Below are 8,330 nucleotides of genomic sequence, written 5' to 3'. Positions count from 1 at the left end.
TACTTCTCTTGAGGTAGTGGTATTATCTGCGTACACTCTTGAGGTCCTAACTCGGGTATGTTGTTGTTGATTGATTTGACATAAATACTGAATGCAAATATATATACTGAGACTTTCTTCAAAAAGTAAAATTGAAAATAGTAGTGAGAGCTTTGAAAGTGATTCAAGTGATAAGCTGACGTTTATGGCAATCCATGGTGCTCCAAAAAGTGTGGTCATTAAAGATTTATATGCATTTGAGAATTTATTCCTTCAAACCATAATTCATATTATTCGAATAATCGAATCAATCTTTTTTAAAAAAGGAATTTTACTAATACCACATTAAAAGATAAGCATCATCTTTCAACGAGGGCTGATGAGGATGGATCAAAGAGAAGAACTAACAGTCGTACTCGACACTCGATAGATAGGGCTTCTAGACAAACAAACTTTTGAAGAAGGGTGTATTGTTACGCTTTAGATGAATCTCGTATCGAAATGAGAAAGAAAAGTGAAGAGCTTTATAAAGCGTATTGTGAATCCATTATTATACGTGTGTCTGACCTTTGATGATGGTGTAGCTCAACAAAAACAGACCTAGGTTTTCGTCGGTCACATATTTTTTAGAAAAAAATAACATGAATATACACCTTAACGTACTCCATCCTTACAGATCGAGTAATAATGATATATCTTCATTGGATGTATCTTGACGTAATTATGTATCTCGACAGATTCAAAATCGAAAAAAATATAACGAATGCTAATTATGTATCTTTACAATTGGATATATTGGGAGCTAATTACGTATCTCAATAGACCCAAAATTCAAATTTTTAGTAATTATGTAAAATATCAAAATTTTATGTAATTAAACTCCAAACTATCGAGATTTATGTTTTTTGCTTTTTTTTTTTTAATGTTGCCACAAAGCTCTTGAATAATGAGATACATATGACATCATCTAAGCATCATACATAATTCCACCTTGAAGTAGCAATAATATTATTTTATTTTTTTTAATATAAAGTCCCAAACCAATAACAAAAAATGTAAATGGAAGGAAAATGATGAGTTAGTGGAAGGAAAAATAAAAAGTGAAGTTGGGTGTTTGGCTCATTCATATCAATAAACTATAAAAGCCTATCATTTTAATTTTATCGAGTCTCGAAGAAACTGATAAAATTATTTCGTGTGTCCCGAAGGTGACGAGTTTAAGTTATGAAAATAGCCTCTTACGAAAATACGGGACAGGATGATATACGATAAACCCTTATAATTCGTTTTTTTTTTTCTCGAACCTTATTCATAATGGAAGCTTTTAATGCACCGAATTATCTTATGATTTTAATTTTTATGGGGAAAAAGAACATAATAATATAAATGGATAAATTTAATCATTCACATATATACCACGTTCCATCTTTAATTATTAATGGAAGAATAAATTTGGGACAAACATATTTGACTTTTATTTCACTTGTAATCATGCAAATGTCAAAGAAGGCAAAAGTTTTTATTTACCTAAATAAATTTGATCTTCTCTTTTTCCTTTGTTGTCTCTTTTTTCATAAACAAAATATAATGCAAACAATATAAGTTCATATGTTCACTTGACTCAAAACATTCACCTATAAAAAAATAATTAGTGGTTGGATTGAATAAATGTGAAATTAAATAAAATTTTGAAGAGAATTTTATTAGCTCCTTCCTTTATTTTTTATTTCTGACTTAGTGTTCGATATTTATTCTGAAGGCCGACTATGTTTGATACCGTGCTAGAAAGTTTTCATATTGGGAATGAAACGGTTCCTAACATAGATAATTTCATTCATACTCAAGGCTCGAATTCGAACATATTAATTAAGCAAGAAAGAAAACGCCTCCACAAACTCTTGTTGGTGAGAGAATATTATTTCTTACATTGGTTTTTCATTCGATGTCTGACATCCATTTTGAGACCCGACTAATTTAAATTCACCTGAAAAGTCACACTTTAAGAGGTAAATTCCTATCAAGTGACTCCATTTTCAGCGTTTGAACTCGAAAAATTTTAATTAAAGATGAAAGAGTATTTACCACTCCACTACAATCATTTATAATAGTGAGAAAATAGTTTTTTTGATAATTTTGTACTCGAAGTTTGATATTCGTATTGAAATCTCGAATAATTTTGCTATACCTTACTAGTATATTGGTTGCATAAATCAATATGGATAAGAACATTAAATAAAATTTGGTCCCTTTATTGAAGCAAGTGAACCATTAGAAAAAGACATTGATTACTTTTTATTTTCTTTTCATATACATCATGATTCTTGAGTTTATATAATGATATTTATGTATATACAAAAAGGAAAAAAACAGAAATTTTTTTGACAAGTCACTTTTTTGCAATCAACCCCAAAAAAAATAAATAAAAAAAATTCCCTAAATACAAGGGAAAAAAGCAATTTAGAAATTGCTTGGACCCCACCCCTACCCCTCTTTTAAATAGTGGATATTGTACAAGGACAAATTAAAGTAGAAATTATATTCTTATTCTTTGATACCCTTCTCTCCACCATATCTTTTTCTTTTGCAACCAAAAAAAAAAAAAGGGGGAATAAAGTTGGATAAATAAATAAAGTTCCTAGAAATAAAAGTTCCTAATAAATATTCTCAAGAATAAAAAGTGAGAAAAGTAACTCCATTTTTTTTTCTTGTTGTTAGAAAAATTGGATCACAAATAGTCAAATAGTTATCTTGGATCACAAAATTTTAAAACTATTTTTTAGTATGAGCTAGTCTCTAAATATATGTAAGTTTTGTTGATAAAAATTCAAGAAAATAATTTCCAAATTCTCCTTGAAAAATAGATGTGCTAATTTTCATATTCTTGATTATTCTTCTTGTAAAAAAAATAGCATTTAAACATCTTTTTTTATTTTAAGAAAGCCGACTTTCATTCTTTTGATCAACGACCTATATACCAGTCGAATAAGAATAAGTTTCTCACTCAATTTTCAAAAACACCAAAATAAAACTAATAAAACACTAACTTACAGATTTTTTTTAAAATTTATTTTGAGAGAGACCTAATTGTTGGAATAAAAATGCATTGTATATAGAATAAATGAAAAATTATGTATAATGTGTCTATTGAGTGATTGTCATAGGATGTAGTGTACTGGATGGGACTGCTCTTTTCTTAACAAGAGGTTTCGGGTTCGAGCTATGGTTATAAAAAAATAGGGAGCGCTACCCTACCCGATGCGAATTTAAATTAGTCAGACTCCAATGCAGATACCAGACATCGAATAAAAACAAAAAAAAAGAGTCTATTTAGTGGGGGTAGGGGGTGGGGGTGGGGGTTATCCAATGAATTTGGACCATCATGTGGAATTTCTTCATTAGGAAGAAAAAGTTAAACATATTGGTCAAAGTTTAGTTGATGATTTAAATGAGAATCCAACGATCTATTAAGGGGAAAAAAACAAAAGTTATTCCTTAAATTTATTCGAAAAAATTATTTATAAATATTAAGATTTTTAATTTGTTACTCCTCTAATCTTGTTCAGAGTAAAACGAATAATATCTACATAAAATTTATATCTCTAGAAAATGTTTAATATGTAAATTAGATAAATTTTTGCTTTAACATAGTCAAATTATCGTGGTATCTTTATTTTGGATAAAATAATACATAAATTTTCACTTAAAATCCAAGTATTATTTAATACCATCAACCAAATGTTTTATTAATTATGTGCCAATTATCAATAAGAATTGTAGTGGAGCGATGACAAGTATTCATTCACACTTAATTAGAGGCTTCAAGTTCGGGCTCTACTTGTGTCGAATCATCAGCTTTGTAAGCTAGGGAACGCTTTTATTCCGCAATGTGTGTAGATATTTCAGGATAAATATATTCAAATTTAGGTAAGTTTCAATGTGGATACTGAACGTTGAATAATTCTTTTGTTTGTTATGTAATCAATCAAATGCTATATTATCTTATGGAAGATTTTATGTGGTGATTAATTAATCTAACCATGAACCAAATGACCTCCAAAATGAAGTGTCTTTATTAGGAGCATTTTATCACATAAAATACAAAAACATTACGAGGTGAATTTGAATTTAGCTGAATTTCAAATATGAATATGAGACGTTTGGTTAAAAATGAAAAGAAATTATCCGATAATATTTTTTTATTTTACGATCAATCAAATTCCATATTAATCCTATTATGGAATTCATGTTTGGGATTAATTAGTCCAAACCATAGACCAAATGACCCCTAAATGAAGAACACAAATAATTATTACTTTGTTAATTTTGCCACTTATTTTTTCTTATATTGATCATGATTATCTTGTTAGGTGACCCACTATGGGGTCATTTTTCACTCTGTTGATTCTCTTGACCAAAAAAATAAAATAAAATTATTAATAATAATAAAAAAAAATAAAAATAAAAATTAAAAACCTTGACCAAAGAAGTGTGTGGGGTCCACCCATTTTGAGGCTTTCATAATTAAAAACTGAAATTATCTATTTGGGACCCACCTGCCACCCAATGGGAACAACAGTTTATGCATGTCTGTATTAATTCTATTTTATTAAAATAATAATAATAACTCTTCAATATTAAAAAGATAAAGTATAAGTAATTGATAAATTATATAAATTGCTTAAAGGTACATGAAAATTGTAGTGCTATTTTTCTGAGAATTTTTAAGCTATGAAGTTCAATAACCAATATAATCAATTCTTGAAAAGTAGAATCACCTTGATTAAAGGTCTCAAGTTCGAATTATTGATATAAACGATTTCAAATCTATCGTTTGCAATCGACGATCTTGCTTTGTTCGTTGATAACTGAATATTTTGATTTGATTTTATTCATGGTTGCATCTGTAAACCCTATCCCGTGGAATGTTTCTTTTTTTAATAAATTTTACGCGGCGTAAGTCTAAACCGATAAACTCTAAAGTTATTTTAAATTGTCGATATTATTTTAATTTATTTTATGATAAAAATAATTAAGGTATTTTTAAAATTATTGAAATGAGGAATATAACAGAGACAAATGTAGAAGAATGGGGTGTTTCTCTGATCACCTGCTTCTTACAATTTGACTATCTTTTGGATTAGAGATTCTGTGTGTCAGAATATTAAAAATACACCTTTGTTCTCCACTTATTAATTAGTAATTTTATTTATTTTTATTTTTATTTTTATTATATAATAATTATATATATGTATATATCATTATTGTTAAAAAGTACCTTTTACTTGGTGAAAGGAAGCATCTTATGCACCTAAATGATTCCAAAACCTTAATCAAACACTAAAATGTTTAGAGAAAAGAAAAAAAGAAATTCTGATACTTAACTTCACAATAGGTGCTAATTAGATAGCCAGATAAAGCAAAGGGCAGGTCGGTGCTCTAAAGCTCCCTCTATGTGCAGGGTTCAAGTAGTGGCGGATCTACCCTTTACCGAGGGGTTCATCGGAACTCTCTTCGGTGAAAAATTATGCAATATATATATGGTTAAAATTATATTTTATGCATATATATTAGATGTTGAACCCCCTTTGGTTAATTCGTATGTTCGCTTATGAATCCCCTCAGCGAATATCCTGGCATCGCCACTGGGTTCGAGAAAGGGCCCCATCACAAGGGTGTTATGTACTCAATCTTACCTTGCATTTCTGCAATAGATTGTTTCCAAGGCTTAAACCCGTGACTTCCTAGTCACATAACAACAACTTTACCAGTTACTTTAAGGCTCCCTTTCTGAATAACTAGATAAACATTCTGAATTTTTGTTTTACAAACATATAAACATTTTTTAGTTTCTCATTTGGTATTGGATATCTACATTTAGATCCGATTAAATCTGGATTCACGCATTGTGCCCCTTTTGGGGTCCATTTGGCCGGCCAACTCCCAACAAGATTTTCTCTATTTCTAGAAGTTCGAATAACCTGATATCTCTAATGAAGGATGACGAAATATCAACCATCCCACCATAATCCATGTTTATCATTTAGACGGATATAAAAATATATGTATACTAAATTTGGATTAAACCTCACACTTTATTTAAGTTGAACATCTAATTTTGATTCTACAACTCAAATAAGCTCATTTATTAATTCAAGTCTAAGGTTCAATTGATATGAAAGCCCCAAGTTCATGTCATGTATTGGGTGATGACATGATATCCCAGTCAAATTAAAGATCAATAAAATGATATCACGCATTTAAATGATGTGTTGATTCTCAATTAGAATATAAATATCAATCAAAGAAAGCCAAATGTCCAAAATGACATATACATCTCATCACATATTTCATGTGATAAGAGTTGTTAACTAACATGAGCTAACTAGAATCAACCAAAGGAGTTCATATGTAATGAGACTAGTTACTCCAACAACTACAACTATAGGGTTGTCACACATAATTTTCTGAGGTCATTCCGAGCATCGGAGAAAGCATTCTGCATTTGGTGAAGATATCCTCGAGTGCATAGATTCAACATCGACAAGCAACGAGCGGTAAAGAGAGGTCTTCTCGGAGATCAATGTAAAAAAGACGAAATATTGTCTGACGTTCTTGATGATCAAATATATCACAAGGAAATTCACATCATCCTAATTTGTCAAAATAATGATTTAGTTTTATTTTGGTTGGGCTTGTAGGCTAGTCACTAGTTCAGTGTACAAATTCCCTAAATGGGCTTAAGAATTTGGATCATTTGGGCCAACTTCAACCCAAATGGGCTTTCATTCTGTATGGGCCCAAATATCACCATTGTGGACCCACATAGACCCATTAGATACAAGCTAGAGAAATTTTGTCAGTTGGACCTAATGATATATTACTAATAATGGGCTTTTTTTAGACAAATTAAAATTATGTTATTGTTGTAAATTTCGTGCCAAATTAAAATGGAAAAAATACATAAAGTAACATATTTAAGTATTAAATTACAAAAAATAACAACACTTTTATCAAATTACATTTTGTAGCAAGATGTATTTGTATTTTTGTAGCAACAGTTTGCAAAAATACAAAATACATATCGATCATAAGGGCAGTAAAAATCATATGTATTTGTATTTTTGTAACAACAATTTGCAAATAAATACAAAATACAACTTGCTATATTATGTAATTATGAAACTGTTGCTATGAAACTCAAATTTAAGAGGATAAGTATGCTATTTCTTGAATTTTGCCCAATTAAAATTAGATAAATAAATTAAGGTGAAAAAAGTATTTGGAAACACTCTTTTTTTTTTTCATTAAAGACCATATATAGCATGAACCCGAATTAGCAAAATCCAATACGAATATAAAATTCTGAATTATTCATCTTCATGGGTTGTGATGCAGTGGTGTGATTGTGCCACTCTTAACTAAAGATAAAAAATTCTGTTGAGAACGACATCCACAAAATGGGCCATGCAGTGTGCAGTTCATTAATCGACGTTTCAATGTGCGTAGCGACTATCGAACAACAAATAAGAAACCACAACAAGAAAAGTAGAAAACACATTGTAGCACACATAGAGAATACAACAACATACCCAGTATATTCCCATAAAGTGGGGTCAGGGGAGGATAAAATGTACGTAGTCCATACCATTATCTCAAATAGAGCAGAGAGGTTGTTTCTGATAGACCCCCGACTCAGGACCGATAATATTATAACCAACAAAGAAAACATAAAAGCAAACCGTACAACGAAATATCACACCGCTAGATAATGAAAAAAAAAAAAGACATCCATAAATTAATACTCCCTCCGTTTCGGAATAAATGAATTATTGGGGTATTTATTGCAGGGGCGAATCCAGGATTTTCAGTGAGGGGGTTCAGTAGTACATGTACGTACTAGTCGAAGGGTGTTCAGCCTCTATTATTTATACATCAATTTTTTTTCTACCATGTAAAAATAGTATAATTTTCCGATGAAGAGGGTTCGGATGAACCCCCTGGAATACATGTACATCCGCCACTAATTTATTGGTGTTTTAAAATAAGTGAATCGTTGAATTTTTTTTTTCAAAATTACCCTTATGATTTGACAAGTAAAAGAGACTGCAACTTTTTTTTTTTTTTTGGTAAAATAGACTTCAAGTGTAAAAATGAAAATTTATGTCTTTGATATTTTTTTAATCTGTGTGTCAAAATCCAATAATTTATTTATTTCGAAACGAAGAGAGTACTATAAAGTAGCTATTCGAAATCATAAACATCACCTTTCATCAAAACATCACGAACAAGAGACGAAAAAAACCTAATACAGACATTGATACAAACAATGCACACAAAATGAATGAGCAGAA

The sequence above is a fragment of the Capsicum annuum genome, chromosome 10, assembly GCF_002878395.1.
Source record: "Capsicum annuum cultivar UCD-10X-F1 chromosome 10, UCD10Xv1.1, whole genome shotgun sequence".
Taxonomy (NCBI): Eukaryota; Viridiplantae; Streptophyta; class Magnoliopsida; order Solanales; family Solanaceae; genus Capsicum; species Capsicum annuum.
This window is presented reverse-complemented; position numbering follows the sequence as displayed.